The sequence below is a fragment of the Loxodonta africana genome, chromosome 7 (assembly GCF_030014295.1).
Source record: "Loxodonta africana isolate mLoxAfr1 chromosome 7, mLoxAfr1.hap2, whole genome shotgun sequence".
NCBI classification, from domain to species: domain Eukaryota; kingdom Metazoa; phylum Chordata; class Mammalia; order Proboscidea; family Elephantidae; genus Loxodonta; species Loxodonta africana.
The window spans coordinates 10,321,921-10,335,321 of NC_087348.1; the positions used below are offsets into that span (position 1 = coordinate 10,321,921).

The 13,401-nt window shown below is 46.1% G+C and overlaps 1 protein-coding gene across 1 annotated transcript in view; it reads right to left on the minus strand.

Annotated features, from left to right (window-relative positions):
- SLC22A11 (solute carrier family 22 member 11) overlaps nucleotides 1-13,144 on the minus strand; it is a 73,820-nt gene extending 60,676 nt beyond the window's left edge. Inside the window, exon 1 of the mRNA XM_064287862.1 lies at nucleotides 13,047-13,144. The gene's annotated coding sequence lies outside the window, so the exon portion shown is untranslated. The remainder of the gene's footprint in view (nucleotides 1-13,046) is intronic.
- Nucleotides 13,145-13,401: the final 257 nt, after the last annotated feature.

Consider the following 13,401-nt stretch of genomic DNA (forward strand, 5'->3'; position numbering starts at 1 on the left):
CAACGAGCACGTTATTAAGCAAATTTTTTTGTTTTGTTTGGTGCCTATAAATCTGCCAAGCCCGACTGCCAGCAATTGGTGAGCAATTCTCGCCTGGGTGCAGCAGGGCACCAAGACTCCAGGCCGGAGTCAGGCTAGGGTGTGCCTCAGGGGGTCTCACTTGCAGGGGGTCAGCTTGCCCATTCGCTGTGTAAAAAATGGCGTGGGGGTGGTGTCTACCTCCTTTCTCTTCACAAGAGAGACGGAGAATCAAGATCAACAACCCAAGGCTGGTTCTTATAAGGCAGAGATTAGACATGCCTCCTGTCTCCGCCATCTTTACCAGTTCTGACACTAACCGTTTCTCCCATGGCAATCTCTAGTTCTTTGCTGCGTTTGATAATCCACTGCAGTGGCCACACAGAACTCATAGACAATATTCACAACTGTGGGTTTATTAGGGAAGTAACAGGTTACAATTCAGGTTAGGGAACACTCAGGATACAGTGCTTCCATCAGCTTCTTCCCAGCTGTGCTCACAGGCACGCCTCTCCCTGGCCTCTGCCCAAAGGCACTCAGCTTTCTCATTCCATGGGCCCGGAAGCCCACTGTGAGTTCTCCTGCGGGTCTCTCTTGCCACAGCTTCACACTGCCTTCAGTGTTGCAGCTCTCTCTCTCTGTCTCTTGGTTCCAGGAGCTTCTTAGCACAGGGATCCTGGGTCCAAAGGATGCGCTTTCCACTCCTGGCTGTTTATTCTTGGTGGTGGAATCCTCTTTTCCCCCTCTGGGGTGGCTCATTTCAAACCCAGTGGGATGGTAAAACTGACCAATCCTTTTGGTGGGCCACAATTATCCTACTACATGGTCCCACCCAATCACCTGGATGGGAGTTATAAGGCCATGGCTAGAAAGGACACACAAAGGTGATCCATCGCACCACACACAGAGACCTCCGGGTGCCCTGAAAACTCTCTTGAAACAGGGACAATTTTCTGGTCAGCCAGGCTCCCTCTGTTGCCTTTATGCACTTAGGAACAAGGGCTTCCCTCCAGAACTTTCTGGTCAAAAGACATCACCTCCATAGTCAAAAGAAGTTCTAGAAAACCACTCTTCCCCTATAGTGGGTTGAATAGTGTCCTTTGGGTGGTGCAAACGGTTAGCACGCTCAGCTACTAACCGAGAGGTTGGAGATTGGAGCACACCTGAGACCCGTTAGAAAACAGGTTCTGAGCCGAAAGCTGTGCCAGTGAAGGATTTTACAAAACAACTTTAAACAACAGATTACAAAGATTACGAAGCCCCCCGCCCCCCGCCCATCCTGTTTCCTTCTAATCTCCCTGCTTGCAGATGTTTTTCAGGAAAACCAGCTGAAACCAGACCCCTGCGCATGTGCTGTGAGACAATCAGTGACCCGAAGTTGAACCCGAGCTCTAAAACTTATGTCAAAGAACCAAAAGACTCATGCCAAGCAGCTACTTCCTCGCTAATTCCTAGCCCAGCCCCACAATAAATACACATGCCACTTCCCAAGAACTTAATGAATATGTATGACTTCCTCTTTCCCACATAACATAAAAACTTCCTCCAGTCCTTTGTTCAGCGAGACAGTGCTTTGAGAGTGATCTCCCCGTCTCCTTACTTGTCACAAGTAATAAACTATGCCTTGCTTTAAAAATCCAATTAACTCTTAATTATTCTCAATGAGAGTGCAAGTGGCAAACCCACTGCATTTGGCAACGCACCCAGACAGACGTTGGAAGAAAGGCCTGGTGATCTGCTTCTGACAAATCAGCTATTGAATACCCCGTGGAGCACAGCTCTGCTCTGACACATACGGGGGTTCCCATAAGTCGGCATCACCCCAACAGCAAACAGTTACTGTAAAAATTCACGTCCACCCAGAACTTCAGAATGTAACCTTGCTTGGAAATTGGGTCCAGAACCAAAACAGATGAAATTAGTTAAGGATCAAGATGAGGTCATACTGGATTTGGGTGGATCCAAAATCTAATAACTGGTGTCTTTACAAGAAGGGCGGAGGGCACACAGACAGAGAGGTTGGAGTGATATGCCTACAAGCCGAGGGACACCACTGACTGCCGGAAGCCACCAGAAACTAGGACGAGGCAAGGAAGGCTTCTTCCCTAGAGCCTTCAGAGAGAGCCTGGCCCTGCTGACACCTGGATTTTGGACTTCTAGCCTCCAGAACCCAGAGAGAGTACATTTCTGTTGTTATACACCACCCAGCTTGTGATTCTTTGTTATGCCCCCTAGTGCCAACACCACCCACATAGGATGCGTTCCTGAGAGAGGAACAGTGAAGAAGAGAATGTTTGGACGAGCGGTGAATGTGAGCCTTGGGAATCAGCTCCTCTGCCTCCACCTGAAGGCTTACACCCTGCTGGTGTACAAAATCATACGTCAGTTTGGAGAACGGTTTGGCCACATCTGCTGAAACGAAGATGCACGTATCCTAGTCCCTCTGTTCCATTCCTGGGTCTGTCCCTTAGAGACGTGCACCTGCACACACACACAAATGTTCATTGCAGCATTGTCTGTGTTAGAGAAAAAATTGGAAACATCCAGAATGTCCACCCATAGAAGAATGGCTACATAAAATATGGTACATTTAAGCAATGGAATACTACACAGCCAGGTGAAACAACTGGACTAAAAGCTACACATATCAACACGGATAAATCTCAAAAACATAATGCTGAATGAAAAAAGCATATTGCTGGAGGACCTATAGCATATAATGTCATTTCTATAAAATTTAGAAACACACAGGACAATATTACAGGTTATTTATGAGGGGACATTCATGTAACAAAAACATACGAGCCTGCCTGGGATCAATAATGGGGGGAGGGAATCACTTGGGGAGAAGATAATCCGCAGGATAGAAGGCACACTGGGGCTTCGGGAAATGTGGAACGTTTGCTCCTTAGGCCGGTGGCGATACATGGATTTTCATTATATCCTTCTTTTTTTTTTAAAATCTTTTATTGTGGTAATACGGTTAAACGCTCAGCTGCTAACTGAAAGGTTGGTGGTTCGAATCCCACCGCTCACCTCTCAGTGACCCTACAAGAGAAAGACCTGGCAATCTGCTTCCATAAATATTACAGCCTAGAAAGCCCCATGGGGCATTCTGCTCTGTCACACAGGGTTGGTATGAGTCTAAATCAACTCGATGGCACACAACAACAACTATATACATACATATGTATATATACAAGAAGTTTGCCATTTTAACTATTTTCAAGTGTACCGTTCAGCGACATTAATTACACTCACCACGCTGAGCAACCATCGCCATGATCCATCGCTAAAGGTTTATCATCATCTCAAACGGAAACTCAGCGCCCCTTCAGCATTAACTTCCGTTGCCCCCTCCCCTCAGCTCCTGGTCATTGTGTTATTCTTGATACTTCTTTTTGCACACTGGAAATACTTCATTACGAAAACACCACCACAGTGGTTTGCAGCACTTACTTCTATGGTCAGGGTGACCCATTGGACCCAGGAGCCCAAAGCAGAGGCTGAGATTTTATATACTTCTCTGAACACTGGGTGATAGCATGCCTCTACTTTTTTAAGCTCTGTGTTAAAGACACACACATTCACACAGCATCACTTGGGTCAGTTCTACCTGCACTGATCCAGCACATTTCAGCTGCTGTCCTCAAGGAACAAAGGACACAAGGTGGATTTGCCAAAAAGTATTCACAAAGGATCAGCTGCGTTAAGGGCTCCAAGGGTGCAGATAAACAGAGCCCCAAGGGACGCAGAGGAGCAAGGCCGTGCTTTTTAGGTAGAAGGCCTTGGGAAGCCCTGAGGTGGGGGAGGAGGCGCGTTTGAAGTGACTCCTGAGAGATGGCTGCTGGTGCCAGCATCCGCGCTGGGGACATGAGGAGGCTGCTAACCAGGTCAGCCTGCAGCTGTGCAGCGCAGGGCAGAGACGCAGAGAGCCTGTTAGGGAGAGTGGGCAGCTCCAGCTCTTTAGAACAGAGATACCTCGTCAAGAGAAAGCTGTGCAAACGATGCGTTCTAGTTCGGGGACCCAATGCCTGACTGGGGTTGTTGTTGTCAGTTGTTGTTGAGTCGTTCAGCTCACGGTGACCCCGTGTGCAGAGTAGAACTACTTACTCCATAGAGTTTTCAAGGCTATGGCCTTTCAGAAGCAGATCGCCAGGCCTGTCTTCTGAGGAGACTCTGGTTGGGTTCGAACCACCAACCTTTCGGCTCGTGGTTGAGTGCTTATCTGTTTGCACCACCCAGGAATTCCCTGGTGGAGGCATCTGGGATTTACTTGGGGAGCAATGGGAGTCCGTGGGTATGCTTCTGGGCAGGCGAGATGCCGTCAGAGCTGTGCTGGGGGAGGAAATGGGGCCAGGCTCAGGGAGACCAAATTACAACATCACATGCATAGGAGCAAAATGGCAACTGTGGCCACTGTTAGCAAGGAGAAGGGCTGTTACCAGGATGGGAACTTCTCCTTAACTTGAGTAACGAGGGCTTTGGTGTGGCCAGGGAGGAAGTGATGTTGAGCCAAGAAGCAAAGAGGAGAGGCGAGAGTGTTCCCAGCAGAAGGAACAGCATGTGCCAAGGCCCTGGGGCAGGACAGAGCATGGGGCATTCCGGGAGTCAAAGGAGGAATGTGGAGCAGAATGAGGGGGAAGGTGGAGATGCGCTATGATTTATCTAGCTGGCTCCTCCCGCTTGTCCTGTGACTTTGGATACCAGCCACATCCTGAGGACTCTTGGGAGCCCTCCAGCCCACCCCTCTCTATCAGGTCCCAGACTCATACCAGCTGCCCACTTGACATTGCCTCTGGGATAGCTAACAGGCATCTCAACCTTAGAAAGTCCAGAACCAAGTCCTTGATCCTCCCCTAGGCTTCCCCATCTTAATAACGGCAGACTAGCAGGGGAAAACAGGCAGCACACAATAAATACAATAAAGAAGTAAATAAACTATGTAGTATGCTAGAAAGTGATGAGCACTATGGGGTGGGGAGACAAAATGGAGCAGTTTAAGACGGATTCAGAGTGGTCAGAAGAGCCAATGCAGAGGTCCTGAGGCAGGAGGTGTGGCTGATGAACAGCGAGAAGACCGGTAGGAGGTGATGAGGTCATGGGGACTAGTCGGAGATGAGATCATGGAGTCTACACTCTAGTTGGACAGATTATAAAACGGATGCAAACAGAGTTCGCTTTTTTCTTTTTAGTACATTTTCCAAATTTTCTTGAATGGGTATTTTTTACTGGTTTTCAAAATCATATATTTGAAAAGTTGTCAAAACAGGAAAATAGAAATATTTTTATAATAAGGAAAGCTCTGAAGCTGTGGGGAAGGAAGGACCAAACTTATAAACCCATTGCCATCAAGTCTATTCCAACTTATAGCGTCCCCATAGGGCAGAGTAGAACTGTCCCATAGGGTTTCCAAGGAGCGGCTGGTGGATTCAAACTGCAGACCTTTTGGTTAGCAGTTAAGCTCTCAACCACTACTTCAAAAAAAAAAAAAAAAATCACCAGGGCTCCCAAAACTTATAGGGTCCTCAAAAAATCTTCCTTTATTTACCCCTTTCAAGAATTTACCATCTGACTATGGGGTAGTTGTACTCTGTCTTATAGAGTCAGTGTGAGTCAGAATCAGAATCGACTCAATGGCAATGGGTTTTTGGTTTATCCTGTCTTGTGTTTTGGTCCTGTTGACTGTCGTGATTGTTGTTGTTAAGCACCCTCAAAATCCAATCCCAGGGAATTCTGGTACTACACGCTGGCTAATTCTTGCAGTTCCTTTGGGGTGTAGTCTTTTTCCTCCCTTGTCAGGTCCAGCACCCTAGTGGTGCTGGTACTGCACCCTAGTTATAGTTCTGGCAGTCAAGAAAGGAAGTGGATGGAAAAATTGCAGAACAGATGACGGTGATGGTTGAACAATATGATGAAGACAATGTCACTGAACTTTATAAGTGAAGATTGTGAAATCTCAAATATTTAGTTACATATATATTTACCACAAAAAAAATTACTATCTTTTTAAAGAGTGCCCAAAAAACCCAGTGCTGTCGTTATTAAAGAGTAGACACGATAATATTGACAGATAATAAAGACAGAATTTAATAGATTTAAAAAAAAAAAAAAAGAATTTACTATTTGAGATAAACAAATACTTAGGTATAATGTGGTGTGGCCTACTTGGTTGGACAGGTTCTCCCTCCTCCCACTCCACAAGCAGGCCCAGGCTCTGGGTATCATTTTGGAGCCTCACAATCAACAGGATCTGTCATTAAGGACCTGCTTTGGGTCACATGACCTGAATCCACCAATTAAAGGGCTGAGCCCCAGGCGCCATTTTGGGAGAGTACTGTAATTCATTCCTTTGCTACTGCAGTGGAGGTCAGAATTTGGTGGAATTGGGCATTTATTTGAGTGAGGTCACTGCATCTGTATCTAACTTAAGAGTTGAGAAGTTCTTTAAATTGCTCACATCTTCTCTGGTTCCTTCCATGATGGTATGTCACCAAAGGGGAGGCCCTAAGGGGGTTTCTTTTAAAAATGTGCTATATATTTGCTTTATAAACAAATGATCATAAACCCCTAGTATACGGCCCCCGGACAACTTTTTAGCTCAGTAAAGAAGTCGTTCCTGAGATTCACCCTCAGCCAAAGATAAGACAGGCCCATAAAACAAAATGAGACTAAATGGGCACACTAGCCCAGGGGCAAGGACAAGAAGGCAGGAGGGGACAGGAAAGCTGGGAATAGGGAACCCAAGGTCTAGAAGGGGAGAGTGTTGACATGTCGTGGAGTTGGCAACCAATGTCACATGTACAAATTTTTTAATGAGAAACTAGTTTGTTTATAAATCTTCATCTAAAGTACAATAAAAAAAATTTTTTTTAAGTGCTGGTTTTTGCTAAGATTTCTAAATATCTTCAATAATTAGCCAACCCACTCTTCCCTTCCTCTCCATTCTGAGCCTTCTCAGTCTAGGTCTTCCCCCAATTCTGATGATAATCCCAAACTCTTTGTGAAAAGATTTTTGGCACCTTGTAGCTCCAGTGAGTATGTCCATTGTTAGAGTTGGCTGGTGACCAGCAGCCTCAGGGTGAGCTCAGCTTGGACCCTCCAAAACCCTTGGCCCTGCCCAGCCTACCCTAGGAAACAGCCCTGAGAAGAGGACGGAACCTTCAGGTGATGCCTCCCAACCTTCCCTTCTTAGCTTTAAATGGTCACTGAATCCTTCCTTCTCTTTTGTACCCTCCCAGCATAACGCTCTGGTCTTCCCCTTGTCATTCTGTGTCTTAGTTTCCTAGGTCTGCAGTAACAAAATACCATAAAGTGGGGGGCTTTAATAAACAAAAGTTTATTTTCTCACACTTCTAGAGGCTAAAAGTCCAAATTCTCAGTCAGTTGTAGGGGAAGATCCTTCTTGTCCCTTTTAGCTTCTGGTAGCCCCAGGCATTTCTTGGCATTCCTTGGCTTGTAGACAGATGCTTATGGTGTCTTCCCCCTGTGTGTCACTTTCTCTCCATGTCTGTTCTCCTCTTTTATAAGACAACACTCAGAAAAAATTAGGACTAGGACCCAGCTTACTCCAGTATGACTTAAATGATAACATTTTCAAAGAAAGATCCTATTTCCCCAAACAGGGTCACATGCACAGGTACAGGGGTTAGAACTTCAACATTTCTTTTGGTGGACACAATTCAATCCATAACAATCTGCACATGGTTAGTTACTTTCTTGTTTGTTGTCTGGCTCTTCTACCTTACTCACTCTCAGGCTGTACTCCAGGGGACAGAACTCCATCACCTGCCCACCACTGCAGCTGATACAGGGCAAGCGCTTGCTGTGTATTTGTTTTATGAACAAATAATCCAAGAGTATCTCTCTCACTGGGGAGAGGTGAGGAAACGACTCTTCCAGGCTTTACTCAGGCCCTTCGTAGCCCTTCTTCCCTTCACATTCTTCTTTAGTGAGCCAGGGAGGACACGACTGGAGACAGGGCCAAGATTCCCTGTTCCAAGAGCTGCCAACGCCTTCCCCAGGGTCCTGCTGGAAGAAGAAAGCCAAAGAAGGCTGCTCCTTCCAAGGCTGTGACCCTCTTTGCTCCACTGCAGGAACCAAATGCAAAAAATGCTGGCCGGCAAATGGAAGAGCAAGGCCCACTCACAGTCCATATCCAAAACCAGGAGTTCTCAACTTGCCCTGGGCATGTTGCCTAATCCCTCTGAGCCTCAGTTTCCCACAAGGCATATAAACCTAAGACACATTCCTACACTCTCAGACAAGATTTACAGATTACTGGCAATTTGGGTTCCCCGAGCCGCCATCAGCAGTCAACTGTTTGGATTACTAAGGACTAACTCTTTGCAGCTGTTGTGTATTGGGAGGAGGGGGCCCTACCTGGACTAGGGCCCTCAGTGACAGTTTTTCCTGGGTCTCACTCAGGAGCGGGCCTTCCCCAGGCTCATATCAATCTTGGTAAAACCATAGTGGAACACTAAAAACTATTTTTCTTTTCTCAGAAGAAAAAAATTCTACATTTGGGTGATCTTTGACTCTATTCACTCTTCAATTTTCCTTCATTTCTTGTAAGGACAGAAGCAATAAAAAGAGACCCAATTTCACCTCTGAAACCTGTGTTCATCCATGTTCAAGAGATAGGCTGGAGATACTGGTCCCTACTCACTCAGGGCCATTGCTCCCTGTCCCAGGACAGATGGAAGCATAATAACTCAAGCCTCTCTCCCCTCATCTTCTGTCCCCTGTCCGAGTTCTAGCCATGACAGCTCTCTGAGGACACATGAGGCTGCCCCTTCCTGCTCCCAGGACCCTCCTCTACTAATTCCTTAAAGCAAGACCAGCTACAAAATTTGCAGGGCCCAAAATGAAAATAGGGGATCCCTTGTTAAAAAATTAAGAATTCAAGATGGTAACCACAGAGCATTAAACCAAGTGTGGGGCACTTCTAAGCGTGGACCCCTGGTCGCACAGGTTGCATACCCATGAAGCTGGTCCTGCCTCAAAGACTTAGTCCCGCAGGCCCTTCTCTCGCCCACCTCCATGATCCCGGTGATCCTTGCTGCTGCCTTGAGCAGGGCCCCACGTCTATTCCCTAGGATGGTTGTCAGGTTCCTCTCACCGGTGGCACTGGGCAGGGGCAGGTTCCATCTCCAGCAAGAGGAGAACAATAAGCCCTGTGCTAATCATCCACTGAGGAACTCAGCATGGTCCCCATGGGGCTCATCCCTGAAGTCAGGCTAAAGGAGTCAGCTGACGGGGAAGAAGTATCCATAAGGCCTTGAAAATACCTTGTAGGTGCTTGGAAGACAAAAGGGAGGTGGATTCAACCAACAAACATTTTGAGCACTCTGAATCTGGTCTGCTGTCCCAGGAACTGATCGCTCAAACATGAGTAAGACATGGTCCTTGTTTTGGGCTGAATTGTGTCCCCAAAAAGATATATTGAAGTCCTAGCCACTGTTACCTATAAATGTGACTTCTTTGTAGATGTAATCAAATTAACGTGATGTCATACCACGTTAAGTGGGTCCTAATCTATCGGCTAGTGTCCTTATAAGAAGAGAGAAATTTGGACACAGAGACACTCAGGGAGAGCGCCGTGTGACAGCTGAGGCAGAGACTGAAGTGGTGCATCTCAAGTCAAGGAACACCAAAGATTGCCAGTAACCACCAGAAACTAGAAAGAAGCAAGGAAGTATTCTTCCCTAGAACCTTCAGAGAGAGCATAGCCCTGCTGACACCCGGGTTTTGAACTCTTAGCCTGGTAGGAACATCTTTGGCTGTTGCATTAATTGTGTTTGGCATTTAGTGGTTGCATACACAGAGTTATTATACCAAAAAGAATTAGTCAACGTTAAACCATTTCAAGACGTATCACAGGATCAGGAATCGATGGTACTGAAGGAAGAAGTCCAAGCTGCACTGAAGGCATTGGCAAAAAACAAGGCTCCAGGAATTGATGGAATAACAATTGAGATGTTTCAACAAACAGCACTGGAAGTGCTCACTCCTCTAAGCCAAGAAATTTGGAAGATAGCTACCTGGCCAACCAACTGGAAGAGGTCCATATTTATGCCAATTCCCAAGAAAGATGACCCAATCAAATGCGGAAATTATTGAACAATATCATTAATATCACATGGAAGCAAAATCTTGCTGAAGATCATTCAAAAGCAGCTGCAGCAGTGTATCGACAGGGAACTGACAGAAATTCAGGCTGGATTCAGGAGAGGACGTGGAACAAGGGATATCATGTCAGATGGATCCTGGCTGAAAGCAGAGAATGCAAGAAGGATGTTTACCTGTGTTTTCTTGACTAAGCAAAAGCATTCAACTGTGTGGATCGTAACAAATTATGGATAACACTGCGAAGAATGGGAATTCCAGAATACCTAACTGTGCTCATGAGGAAACTGTACACAGATGAAGAGGCCGTTGTTCGGACAGAGCAAGGGGATACTGAGTGGTTAAAGTAAGCAAAGGTGTGCGTCAGGGTTGTATCATTTCCCTGTAGTTATTCAATCTGTATGCTGAGCAAATAATTTGAGAAGCTGGACTATATGAAGAAGAATGGGGCATCAGAATTGGAGGAAGACTCATTAACAACCTGTGTTATGCAGATGACACAACCTTGCTTTCTGAAAGTGAAGAGGACTTGAAGCACTTACTGATGAAGATCAAAAGCCACAGCCTTCAGTGTGGATTTCACCTCAACATAAAGAAAACAAAAATCCTCACAACTGGACCAATGAGCAACATCATGATAAACGGAGAAAAGATTGAAGTTGTCGAGGATTTCATTTTACTTGGATCCACAATTAATAGCCATGGAAGCTGCAGTCAAGACATCAAAAGACGCATTGCATAAATCTGCTGCAAAGGACCTTTTTAAAGCATCGAAGGGCAAAGATGTCACCTTGAAGACTAAGGTGTGTCTGACCCAAGCCATGGTATTTTCAATCGCATCATATACATGTGAAAGCTCGACAATGAATAAGGAAGATCGAAGGAGAATTGATGCCTTGGAACTGTGGTGCTGGTGAAGAGTATTGAATATACCATGGACTGCCAGAAGAATGAACAAATCTGTCTCAGAATAAGTACAACCAGAATGCTCCTCAGAAGCAAGGCTGGAGCAACTGTCTTACATACTTTGGACAGGTTGTCAGGAGGGATCAGTCCCTGGAGAAGGACATCGTGATTGGTAAAGGAGAGGGTCAGTGGAAAAGCAGAAGACCATCAATGAGATGGATTGACACAGTGGCTGCAACAATGGGCTCAAGCATAGCAATGATTGTAAGGATGCCGTGGGACCGGGCAGTGTGGTACATAGGGTTGCTATGAGTTGGGACCAACTCGTCAGCACCTAACAACAACAGGTCTCCCCAGTATGTGAAACAGTCCCTTACAGTCAAGGATTCTCCAGCTTGCTGTGCACATTTACAATGTTCTACAGGACATTCACGTAGATGCAAAATCTGTCGGCCAATTATTTGTGGCTTGAGCTCCATCATCCATCCATCCATTGCTGTTGAGTCAATTCCAACTCATAGTGGCCCTATAGGACAGAGTAGAACTGTCCCTTAGGGTTCCCAAGGAGTGTCTGGTGGATTCAAACCGCTGACTTTTTCGTTAGCAGCTGTAGCTCTTAACCACTATGCCACGAGGTTTTCCTTGAGCTCCATAGACACATCCATACTCCCTCAGAGACCAAATTACTGGGCTGAGGGCTGTGGGGACCATGGTCTCAAGGTCTAGCTCAATTGGCATAACATGGTTTTATAAAGAAAATGTTCTACATTCTACTTTGGTGGGTAGTGTCTGGGGTCTTAAAAGCTTCTGAGTGGCCATCTAAGACACTCCATTGGTCTCATCCTTTCTCGAGCAAGGGAGAAAGAAGAAAACCAAAGACACAAGGAAAAGATTAGTCTGAAGGACTAACGGACCACAAGTACCACAGCCTCCACCAGACTGAGTCCAGCACAATTAGATGATCCCTGGCTGCCACCACTGACAGCTCTGACAGGGATCACAGTAGAGGGTCCTGGACAGAGCTGGAGAAAAATGTAGAACAAAATTCTAACTCACACAAAAAAAGATCAGACTTACTGGTCTGACAGAGGCTGGAGAAACCTCAAGAGTATGGCCTGTGGACATACTTTTAGCTCAGTGCTTAAGTCACTCCTGAGGTACACCCTACAGCCAAAGATTAGACAGGCCCATAAAACAAAACAAGACTAAATGGGCACCCCAGCCCAGGGGCAAGGACGAGGAGGGAGGAGGGGACAGGAAAGCTGGTAATGGGGAACCCAAGGTCTAGAAGGGAGACGGTCGATATGTCATGGGGTTGTTAACCAGTGTCAAAAAACAATATGTGTACTAACTGTTTAATGAGAAACTAGTTCTGTAAACCTTCATCTAAAGGAGGGCACAGGAAAGCTGATAACGGGGAACCCAAGGTCTAGAAGGAGAGAGTGTTGACATGTCATGGGGTTGGCAACCAATGTCACAAAACATGTGTACTAACTGTTTAATGAGAAACTAGTTTGCTCTGTAAGCCTTCATCTAAAGTACAATGAAAAAAACTGCATTTTTTAGTTTTTATATTGATGATGTGTTAAAATCATATGCGTGTGGATCTAGTAGCTTAAATAAAATATACTATTGCAATAAAAAAAAAAAAAAACCAAGAAAAATAATTATTTGTGCCTTGTACCCAACTCTATTTTACATAAACTAAAGTATTTTTTGTACAGGTTTTAGAACTGTGAGACAATAAATTTCTGCTGTTTTAAGCCACCCAGTTTGTGAAACTTTGTTACAGCAATCACAGGAAATTAAAACAGTACCCTTCAAGGAGCAGGGAGTCAGTGGGAGGTCTAAGCCCCTAAATGAATAATTACAACGAAAGAGAGGGAGCAATCACAGAAGTATGGCCGGGAGGGGCTCTGGCTCACTCTCCTCCTCCCCACCCTGCCCCATCCCCAGAGGCAGAGCAGCAAGGAAAGTGTCACCAGCTTCCTTACCTTCTTGTTCACGAGTGGGAGGCCCTGACAGAAGCTCAGGGCGCAGGAGGAGAGTAAGTAAGGGTATCTGCTCGCCCAGCTCCCCTCTGCAGCGTCGCCTCAGGCTGGCTGCTCCCATCCTCTGTGGACCCCTACTCTTGCCGGCGGCACCTCTCCTCCAGCTCAGTCTCTATCTGGGTTCTGCAAGCTGCTCCATCCCCTTGTCCCTCCCCTTGCCCACCACGGAGGGGCAGTAAGACTTCCCTTGGTTGCTATTCCTGGGTGCTGTACCATCTTCTGTCAGCTTCCCTTAATCCTCAGCCTCTTTAAACAGTCCCTCTGTTAATGTCCCCGACCATCCACCTCACCTGGGGTG